A 9,610-nucleotide genomic window follows, 5' to 3' on the forward strand; every position below is an offset into this window, starting at 1 on the left:
TATTAGCCATCTATATGTCTTCCTTGGAGAAATGTCTGTTCATGTCTTCTGCCCATTTTTAACTAGATTATTTGTTTATGTGTGTTGAGTTGTATAAGTTCTTTATAGATTTTGGATACGAACCCTTTATCAGATATGTCATTTGCAAATATCTTCTCCCATTCTGAAGGTTGTCTTTTAGTTTTGTTGATTGTTTCCTTCACTGGACAGTAGCTTTGTATCTTGATGAAGTCCCAACAGTTTACTTTTGTTTTTTTTTCCCCTTGCCTCGGGAGACATATCTAATAAGAGGCTACTAGAGCTAATGTCAGAGGTTACTGCCTACATTCTCCTCTAGGATTCTTTTTCTTTTTCTTTTTTTTAATTGTATTTATTTATTCATGGGAGACACAGAAAGAGAGCGCGCGCAAGAGGCAGAGACACAGGCAGAGGGAGAAGCAGGCTCTATGCAGGGAGCCTGACGCGGGACTTGATCCCAGGTCTCCAGGATCACACCCTGGGCTGCAGGCGGCGTTAAACTGCTGCACCGCCAGGGCTGCCCTCTCCTCTAGGATTCTGATGATTTCCTGTATCACATTTTAGTTCTTTCATTCATTTTGAATTTACTTTTGTGTATAGTATAGAAAGTGGTCCATATTCTTTCTTTTGCATGTTGTCAGTTTTTTCAACACTATTTGTTGAAGAGATAGTCCTTTTCTCCATTGGGCATTCTATTCTGCTTTGTCAAATATTAGTTGACCATATGGTTGTGGGCCCATTTCTGAGTTTTCTATTCTGTTTCATTGATCTATGCATTTGTTTTTATGTCAGTACCATAACTGTCTTGATCACTACAGCTTTGTAATATATTCTGATGTCCAGAACTGTGATGCTTCTGGCTTTGCTTTTCTTTTTCATGATTGCTTTGGCTATTCAGAGTCTTTTATGGTTCCATACAAATTGTAGGATTGCTTGTTCTAGTTCTGAAAACAACAACAACAAAAAGCAAACAAAAAACCACTGGTGGTATTTTAACAGAGACTGTATTAAATGTATAGACTGCTTTGGGTAGTATAGATATTTTAACAATATTTGTTCTTCCAAGCCATGTGCCTGTAATATTTTTCCATTTCCTTGTGTGATCCTCAATTTCTTTCATTAAGTGTTTTATACCTTTTGGAGTACAGATCTTTTACCTCCTTGGTTAGGTTTATTTCTAGGTATCTTATAGTTTTTGGTACAATTGTCAATGGGATTGATACCTTAATTTCTCTTTCTGCTGCTTCATTATTAGTATATACATATGAAACGGATTTCTGTGTTTGATTTTGTATCCTGAGAATTTACTGAATTTGTATATCAGTTCTAGTAATTCTTTGGTGGAGTCTTTCAGGTTTTCTACACAGAATATCACATCATCTGCAAATAGTGAAAGTTTGAGTTCTTCCTTGCTGATTTAGATACCATTTTTTTCTTTCTGTTGTCGAATTGTTGAGGCTACTAGGACTTCAAGTACTACATTGGTGAGAGTGGACATCTATCTCTATCTTATTCTTGACCATAGAGAAAAAGCTCTCAGGTTTTCCCCATTGAGGACGATATTATCAGTGAGTCTTTCATATATGGCCTTTATGTTATTATGTTCCCTATATCTCTACATTCTTGAGGGTTTTAATTAAGAATGGATGCTGTTCTTGTCAAATGCTTTCTCTGTGGCTATTGAGAGCATATGATTCTTATGCTTTCATTTATCAATGTGGTGTATCACACTGATAGATTTGTGAATATTAAAACACCCTTGCAAAACAGAATAAATCCAACTCGACCAAGGAGGATTCTTTTAATGTGTAGTTCAATTCAATTTGCTAGTATTTTGTTGAGAAGTTTTGCATCCATGTTCTTCAGGGATACTGACCTGTTGTTCTCTTTCTTAGAGAAGTCTTTGGTTTTGGACTCAAGGACATGCTGATTCAATTTCTTCTCTGATTATCAGTCTGTTCAGGTTATCTATTTCTTTATATTTCAGTTTTGGTAGTTTATATGTTGCTAGGAATTTATCCATATCCAACAAGTTGGGCAACTTGTTGGCATATAATTTTTCATAATATTCTAATTGTGTGGTTGTTAATTATTAAATGCTAGTTAACAATTATTAATTGTTAATTGCTATTGGTTGGTTGTGATCTCTCTCTCTTCTTTCATTCATGATTTTGTTTCTTTGGATCCTCTCTTTTTCCTTTTTGATAAGTCTGGCTAGGTAGGGGGTTATCAATTTTATTAATTCTTTCAAAGAGCCAGCTCGTGGTTTCATTATCTGTTCTACTGTTTTTTGTTGTTGTTTCTTTTGGTTTTTTTTTTTTAAAGATTTTATTTATTTATTCATGAGAGATATATATAGAGAGAAGCAGAGACACAGGCAGAGGGAGAAGCAGGCTCCATGCAGGGAGCCCGACATGGGATTCAATCCCCGGACTCCAGGACCACGCCCTGGGCCGAAGGCAGGCGCTAAACTGCTGAGCCACCCAGGGATCCCCTTTGTTGTTGTTTCTATATCATTTATTTCTTTTTAAAAGATTTTATTATTTATTTATTTTAGAGAGACAGAGTAGGGTGATGGGCAGAAGGGGAGGAAGAGAGGAGAAGGGAGAGGGACAAGCAGACTCTTCATCAAGTGCAGAGCCTAACTCAACCCTGACATCATGACTGGAGCTGAAACCAAGAGTCAGACACTTAACTAACTCAGCCACCTAGGCATCCCACTGTAACATTTATTTTTGCTCCAATCTTTATTATTTCCCTTATAGCGCTGGTTTTAGTTTTAGTTTTTTTCCTTTTCTAGCTCCTTTAGGTCTATAGTTAGGATGTGTATTTGAGATTTTTCTTGCTTCTTGAGGTGGGCCTGTATTGCTATATACTTTCCTCTTAAGACCACTTTTGCTGCATCTCAAAGGTTTTGGACCATTTTGTTCTCACTTTCATTTGTTTCCATGTATTTTTTAATTTCTTCTTTAACTTTCTGGTTGAACCATTCATTCTCTACTTAGATATTCTTTAGCCTTCATGTATTTGTGGTCTTTCAAAATTTCTTACGGTTGTCTTCAAGTGTTATAGTACTGTGGTCAGAAAATTTGCATGGTATGATCTTGATCTTTTTGCAGGTCAAGATCTTTTTGATCTTGTTGTTGTACTTGTTGAGGGCTGATTTGTGATGTAGTATGTGACCAGTTCTGGAGAATGTCCCATGTGCACTCAAAAAGAATGTATATTCTGCTACTTTAGGATGAAATGATCTGAATATACCTTTTAAGTCCACGTGGTGGAGTCATTCAAAGCCATGTTTCCTTGCTTATTTTCTGTTAAGATGATCTGTCCATTGCTGTAAGTGAGGTGTTAAAGTTCCCTACTGTTATTGTATTCTTATCAATGAGTTTTATTATGTTTATTACTAATTGTTTTATATATTTAGGTGCTCTCAAATTGGGGGGCATAAATATATACAATTGTTAGACCTTCTTGTTGGACAGACCACTTTAATATGATATAGTGCTCTTCTTCATCTCTTGTTACAGTCTTTGGTTTGAAATCTAGTTTGTCTGATACAAAAAATGCTACACTGGCTTTCTTTTGACATCCATTTGCACAGTAAATATTTTTCTATCTCTTCACTTTCAATCTACAGGAGTCTTTAGGTTTAAAATGAGACTCCTGTAGGCAGTATATATATATATATAGGTCTTGCTTCTTTATCCATTCTGACACCCTATGCCTTTTGCTTAGAGCATTTAGTCTAGTTACATTCAGAGTAATTATTGATAGATATGAATTGAGTGCCATTTTATTACTTGTTTTGTCATTGTTTCTGCAGACTTTCCCTGTTCCTTTCTAGTCTTTGTTGATTTTGGTCTTTCTTTCCCACTCAAATTAAGAATTAAATTTATAAGATATTAGTGGATAAAACTTTCTTAATTGGAGGCTCTCCAAATCAACAAGGTCAGGACAGCAACCTTCTCTGTTTTCCCTCTCTAATGCAGAGTAAGTCAGAGTAAGTCAGAATTGTACATATATACGCCCATACTAATTAACAACCATTGTATGCTGTGAAATTAACTTCTTTAGGTCTTCTTGCAAACTCTCACTCCCATCCCATTCAGTCTATATGGACTTAAATTATTTTTTTTCTTAAATTGAGAATATAATGAATGTATTTAAAATGCCAAAAGTTAATATGAATGTATAAGTACAATGCTTATTTCAAGATACCCTACAATATCAAATACTTATACACCTACTAATAAATTCAAGGAACAACCATACTATACCACTGGTAGACAGCAAAAAACAAACAAAAATTACTAATCTTAAGGATACTAACAAAGACAAATGAGAAGATATTGCTAAGAGAAGAATTTCAGACTAATAGAGAAAACAGTCCAAAGATGAAATGGACTATATTCAAGAGTAGCCCAGTGGCCACATTCCAGGGATATGTAGAAGTAAGTCCAGTATCCACTGGCCAGCAATGTAGTAGAAGGAAATTCAAGTCAGCCTTGAGAGGTGGAAAAATCCCTAGGATTCTTTAATGTTAAGTACAAATAATAGAGTCAACCACCTTGAAGGATGAATACCCAAATACAAAATTCACAATCAAAATAAATCACATTAAGAAAGAGCCTGAGGGGGGAAAAACATGTGAATGTAACAACACAGTATTATGATCACTTTTAGAAAAGGAATATGGGAAAAAATGTGAAAGAGCCTGAGGGGGGAAAAACATGTGAATGTAACAACACAGTATTATGATCACTTTTAGAAAAGGAATATGGGAAAATGAATTCAGATTTTAAATTTCCTCTTCGTTACTCTTCAGTTTAGGACATTCTGGACAATATATCTACTTAATCATATTCTAGGTGATAGAAAAGATTATTATTCAGTACTGCATGGTTTTAACTGGTTATCATAAATAAATACTTTACATTAACACAATATTGTATGATATTTGAAGTTTAAAGGAAGAGTAATGTAGACCAAGCAGAAGGGAATACATTTTCATTCTTTTTTGGATAGTTTGTTTTGCTATTAACAATATGATTTCAAAAAACCATGCCAGAACACAACCACCCCCTCCAACCCCCACCCTGACAAACCCTCTACCCATTATGAGGTGGTCTCAGATCCTTAGAGCCTCAGGTCATTTTCTACTCCAAAATAACTCTATTTTAGCACTGAACAAAAAGCTGAAAAAGCTCTTCTGAGCAGAGAAAATAAGTCTTCTATTGATCCTTCTCCTTCACATAGTGCTCCAAATCCTCCCTTCTAATTACAGCATTTTAGTCCCCACAAAGCTCCTTGCCCCTAATTATTCTTCACCATTTTCCCACTAGAGAGTTTTATTTGTGTTTTGCTTATTTAGCAATATTGTCACAATAATAATGAAAGGGGCCACTTGTCATTGTGAATGGTGCAGCACACTGATTAATCTGCCTTTGTGAAGTTTACTAGGGCCCTGATTCTAAAGCACTGTACCCATGACATGCTTTTATTCACTTACCTACTTACTTACTTATTGGCTTATTTATTTCAACTCTGGGAGAGCCCCAGGAAGACTGGTATAGTACTGAGTGAGCCAGAGAGCAATATAGAGATTTCAAAGGCACATTATAAAACCAAGAAAAATAAATGTAAAACTTGAATTCATAAGCAAATATTAGGAAACAACTTTTATCATTTTACAAAAAAGTCTTGCAAAACAGCACTCGACCACAACTGCTTCTGCAACAGTTTGGCCGTACAGCCAATGATTATTAAAGTTGGCATCTGGGGCCTGATTTATATTTTAGATCACTATGAAATGGTTGACTGGAGGAGATATTTGGGAGTGAGGGATATATGCGAGTAAATGAAGTTATAGGGCTAGCCAACTGTGGTGAACGCCATCACACACGGGGCTGCACAATGCCTTTTGAGAAACCTTTAGTGTTTAAATAAATTTTCAAAATATGACTTTCACCACTCCAATTCCGAAGCGCAAACTGACATTTCTAGATTCCTCTTACAGTTGGGAGGCAGGCAGGTGGTCTAGGCCCAAATGCAGAAATCAAGAGACACGTGGATTCAAAAAGAAATAATGTGAAAAGGAAGCTTCGACCTCTGTAGGGGGTTTGGGGGCTCTGCAGTGGTGTCTGGATACTCCTGGTGACAGCATCAGAGGTAACAATGACCTAAATGATTCAAGTTCTTGGCTCAGACCTAACCTCACTGGGATGGTAGGCACCCCTCCCACTTATTGCATAGTAGCCTCTGGGCGAATGGTCTTACGAAGCCAGTGCTGTGCTTCTAAGTTTATTTCCTAAATACTTAGCCTCAAGTCCAGTTTTCTCACCAATTTTCTCAAGCCCACCAATCCTGTGAGCTACCAAATTCCTTATAGCAAACACCTTTGCTACTTAGAGTCTACAACTGTTGACTGCAATGGAGAACAATGATATTGATTAGATATGGGACTGATATGAGATATGAGAGAAAATATCATGGCAGACTCCAGAATCTGAAGATAACTACACATGGTTGACCTGCTACCAAAGATGTCCACTCTTCTTTGGGAGGATGTTGCAGCAGAAGTTTTAGGGGACTTATGGTACCCCAAATTAAGTCAGATTCTGATGTGGTTGTGGATCTTAGCCATTCTACTTGTTCATTTTCTTAAATTGCAAAATGTGATGTTATTGTGAGAACTGGATATAATCTATGTAAGTGATTAGCACAGTTCTCAGCACAAGCTGTGCTTATACAGACAAGAAAGGGGCAACAGTTTGGTCTGAGTAAATAATTTGTGGACCTAACCCCAGACAGGAGCAGGTGGTAACTACTAAACAAGAGTTCCTGGAATCCTAACCAAACAATGTGTGTTTTAGGCCCTGGTTCTGGTTCTATATGCAGTCTGAGAATATGATCAAACTTAGCTAAGAAGGCAAACCCAGGAGAAGTCAGGAAATACGGCCTCTGAGTGGTTGTTCCTTGGACTTAGGGATCCCTAGAGACTAATCTCAGACACAGTGATATCAAGGCATAAAGCAGCAAATCTAAACCAATGATGTTACCTTGCTCTTCCCTGCCCAGCCTATGCAGATTTGCCTGAAAAACTGGGCAGGATTTAACCTGAGGTGATGGCAACTTTAACCATAGGCAAGTGCACCAGAAATGTCATAACTCTTCACTTATCTTAATTCTCACACACACACACACACACACACACACACAGAGAGAGCAAACCTTTACCCATAACTTTCTGTCATTTACCTGGAGCCTGTAAACAAGTTTGTTCTCAATAAATATTTGTAGGATTGGATTAAATGTTTAAGTTGAATACCTCTGAGAAGCTGCTGGAACATGGTTTTTTGTTATTCTGAACTCCAGTAAAATACAGAAGGTCAATAAAGCAGCAATATAGTTCCTGGTGGTTTAACTGCCTGGCATTGTACAATGACTTGATCATTTGTACCCGGACAGTTCTGTACATTAAGTAGACAACTCATTGGGTAAAATACCCAGCTCTGTAAGTTATGCTCATGGCAATCTGGCTGCAAAATGGGCTGGGAAGAATGGATGTCAATGGGACATACAATGAGTTCTTGCAAGATGAACTGAAATGGAGCACCAGGAAACAAAAGATATAGGAAACAAATGCATGCAAGATAATTTCAAGTTCAGTCATAGCTTCAAAAAGCAAACTCGATACCTGGAAAAGCCACAGCCTTTGACAAGATGTCCTGGCACAAAGATATCAAATGGAGAGTTCTTTATTCAGAAGTACTTTTGGCAATAGAGACGAAGAAGCAACTCGGTAGACAATAATCCTCTGCAGAGAAGCTAAAGTTGTCAATTCCAGACAAAGCTAAGTAACACAAATGATTAAAGGACTAAAATATTCAGATACAGCTTATGCATACTTTTCTGCTCAGACAACAGCCAATAGAGATCTATGCCTTTGCCTTGACTAGGACTAAGGTGAACCCATAGGGAAAAAAGTAGTTTTGGAGAAAATAAGGAAGATGAGTTAGATCTAAATTAAACAGGAACAGATTCAACAAAGGATAAGATAATCTACCCTAGGGAGGATAGATGAGGGTGGCTGCTCTGAAGCCCAGAATCAAAGGTAAGGCAAGAATAGATGGAAAGTGAAGTTCCCAATGGTTAGAGGAGGCAGGACAAACCTTAAAGGTTAAAGACACTACTCACTTGATGGGGTAGCAGAGAATGGCAGAGTATAGGATCTGCACAAGAAAGAGGAAAAGATGGAAAACAAATGCATTAGGATAGCAAAGCAAAGAAGTCCAGAGCTTAGAGTTCTTAATAAATAACATCGAGGGGCTAGAAAATACTATGGTAGTAAACATGTTCATTTCATAAAAATAGTTCATAAGTGTCAGTTCCTTACTATTACAATTTCTATTTGTGTATACAGTCTTATCTATTCTGCTGTTTACTTTCAAGCTATGGACTATATTTTCAAGTTTCCAATACAATCAATATTTTGTCATCAAAATTCCAAGCCTGAGAAGAACGTTAGAAACTCTCATCTAGGGAATCCCTGGGTGGTTCAGAGGTTTAGTGCCTGCCTTTGGCCCAGGGTGTGATCCTGGAGTCCCAGGATCGAGTCCCTCATCGGGCTCCTGGTATGAAGCCTGCTTCTCTCTCCTCCTGTGTCTTTGCCTCACTCATTCTCTCTCTATGTCTATCATAAATAAATAAATCTTTAAAAAAAGAAAAAAAAAGAAACTCTCATTTATCAGGTGCCTGGGTGGCTCAATTGGTTAAGCGTCTCCCCTCTGCTCAGGTCATAATCCCAGGGTACTGGGATCAAGTCCCCCATCAGACTCCTACTACTCAGTGGGGAGTTTGCTTTTCCCTCTCCCTCTCCCTGTTCCCTCCTGCTCGTGTGCACTCTCTCTTTCTGTCTCTCATGCTTTCTCTCTCTCTCAAATAAATAAATAAAATCTTAAAAAAACTCTTATTTTTCTATTTCTCCTACAACAAGAATAACCATTCATGTAACCATTTATAATGACATGATACACAATAATAATTTATAATACAAAAATCCACATGAGTAACAAAATTTTGTTTTAAAAAGGCCAGCTTGGGGTGCCTAGGTGGCTCAGTGAGTTAAGTATCTGACTCTTGGTTTCTGCTCAGGTCACCATCTCCGCTTCCTGAGATTAAGTCCCAAGTGCCTCTGGGCAGGAAGTCTGCTTCTCTCCCATCCCTCTAACCCCTCCCCCTGCTCAGCTTCTCTCTCTCTCTCTTTCTCTGAAAGTAAATAAGTACATCTTTAAAAATGCATAAATAAATAAATAACATACAAAAGACCAGCTTGTCAGTTAATCATTGACACCATTGATTGAAACATCTCAGGTTGTAAAATCATCGGAATTTGGCAAATCCAGTCAGTTGCTGAGAGTCCATTTGTTTACATATTTATATATCATTTTAAAACTAAGCAATGTGGTATTTATTACTCAAACATTCACTGAATACTTGCGGAACCAGACACCTCACCAAGGTCTGTGGCTCCAAAGGAAGATAAAATAGAGCATTTGCCTTTAACAAACTCTAGTTCAGAGATAGAGAT

General features: G+C 37.4%; 1 protein-coding gene across 15 annotated transcripts in view; it reads right to left on the bottom strand.

The window, feature by feature from the left end:
* Positions 1–9,610, bottom strand: part of RALYL (RALY RNA binding protein like) — a 707,896-nt gene that overhangs the window by 547,683 nt on the left and 150,603 nt on the right. The gene's annotated exons all lie outside the window — the stretch shown is intronic.

This window comes from Canis aureus, chromosome 28 (genome assembly GCF_053574225.1).
Source record: "Canis aureus isolate CA01 chromosome 28, VMU_Caureus_v.1.0, whole genome shotgun sequence".
In the NCBI taxonomy this organism is placed as follows: domain Eukaryota; kingdom Metazoa; phylum Chordata; class Mammalia; order Carnivora; family Canidae; genus Canis; species Canis aureus.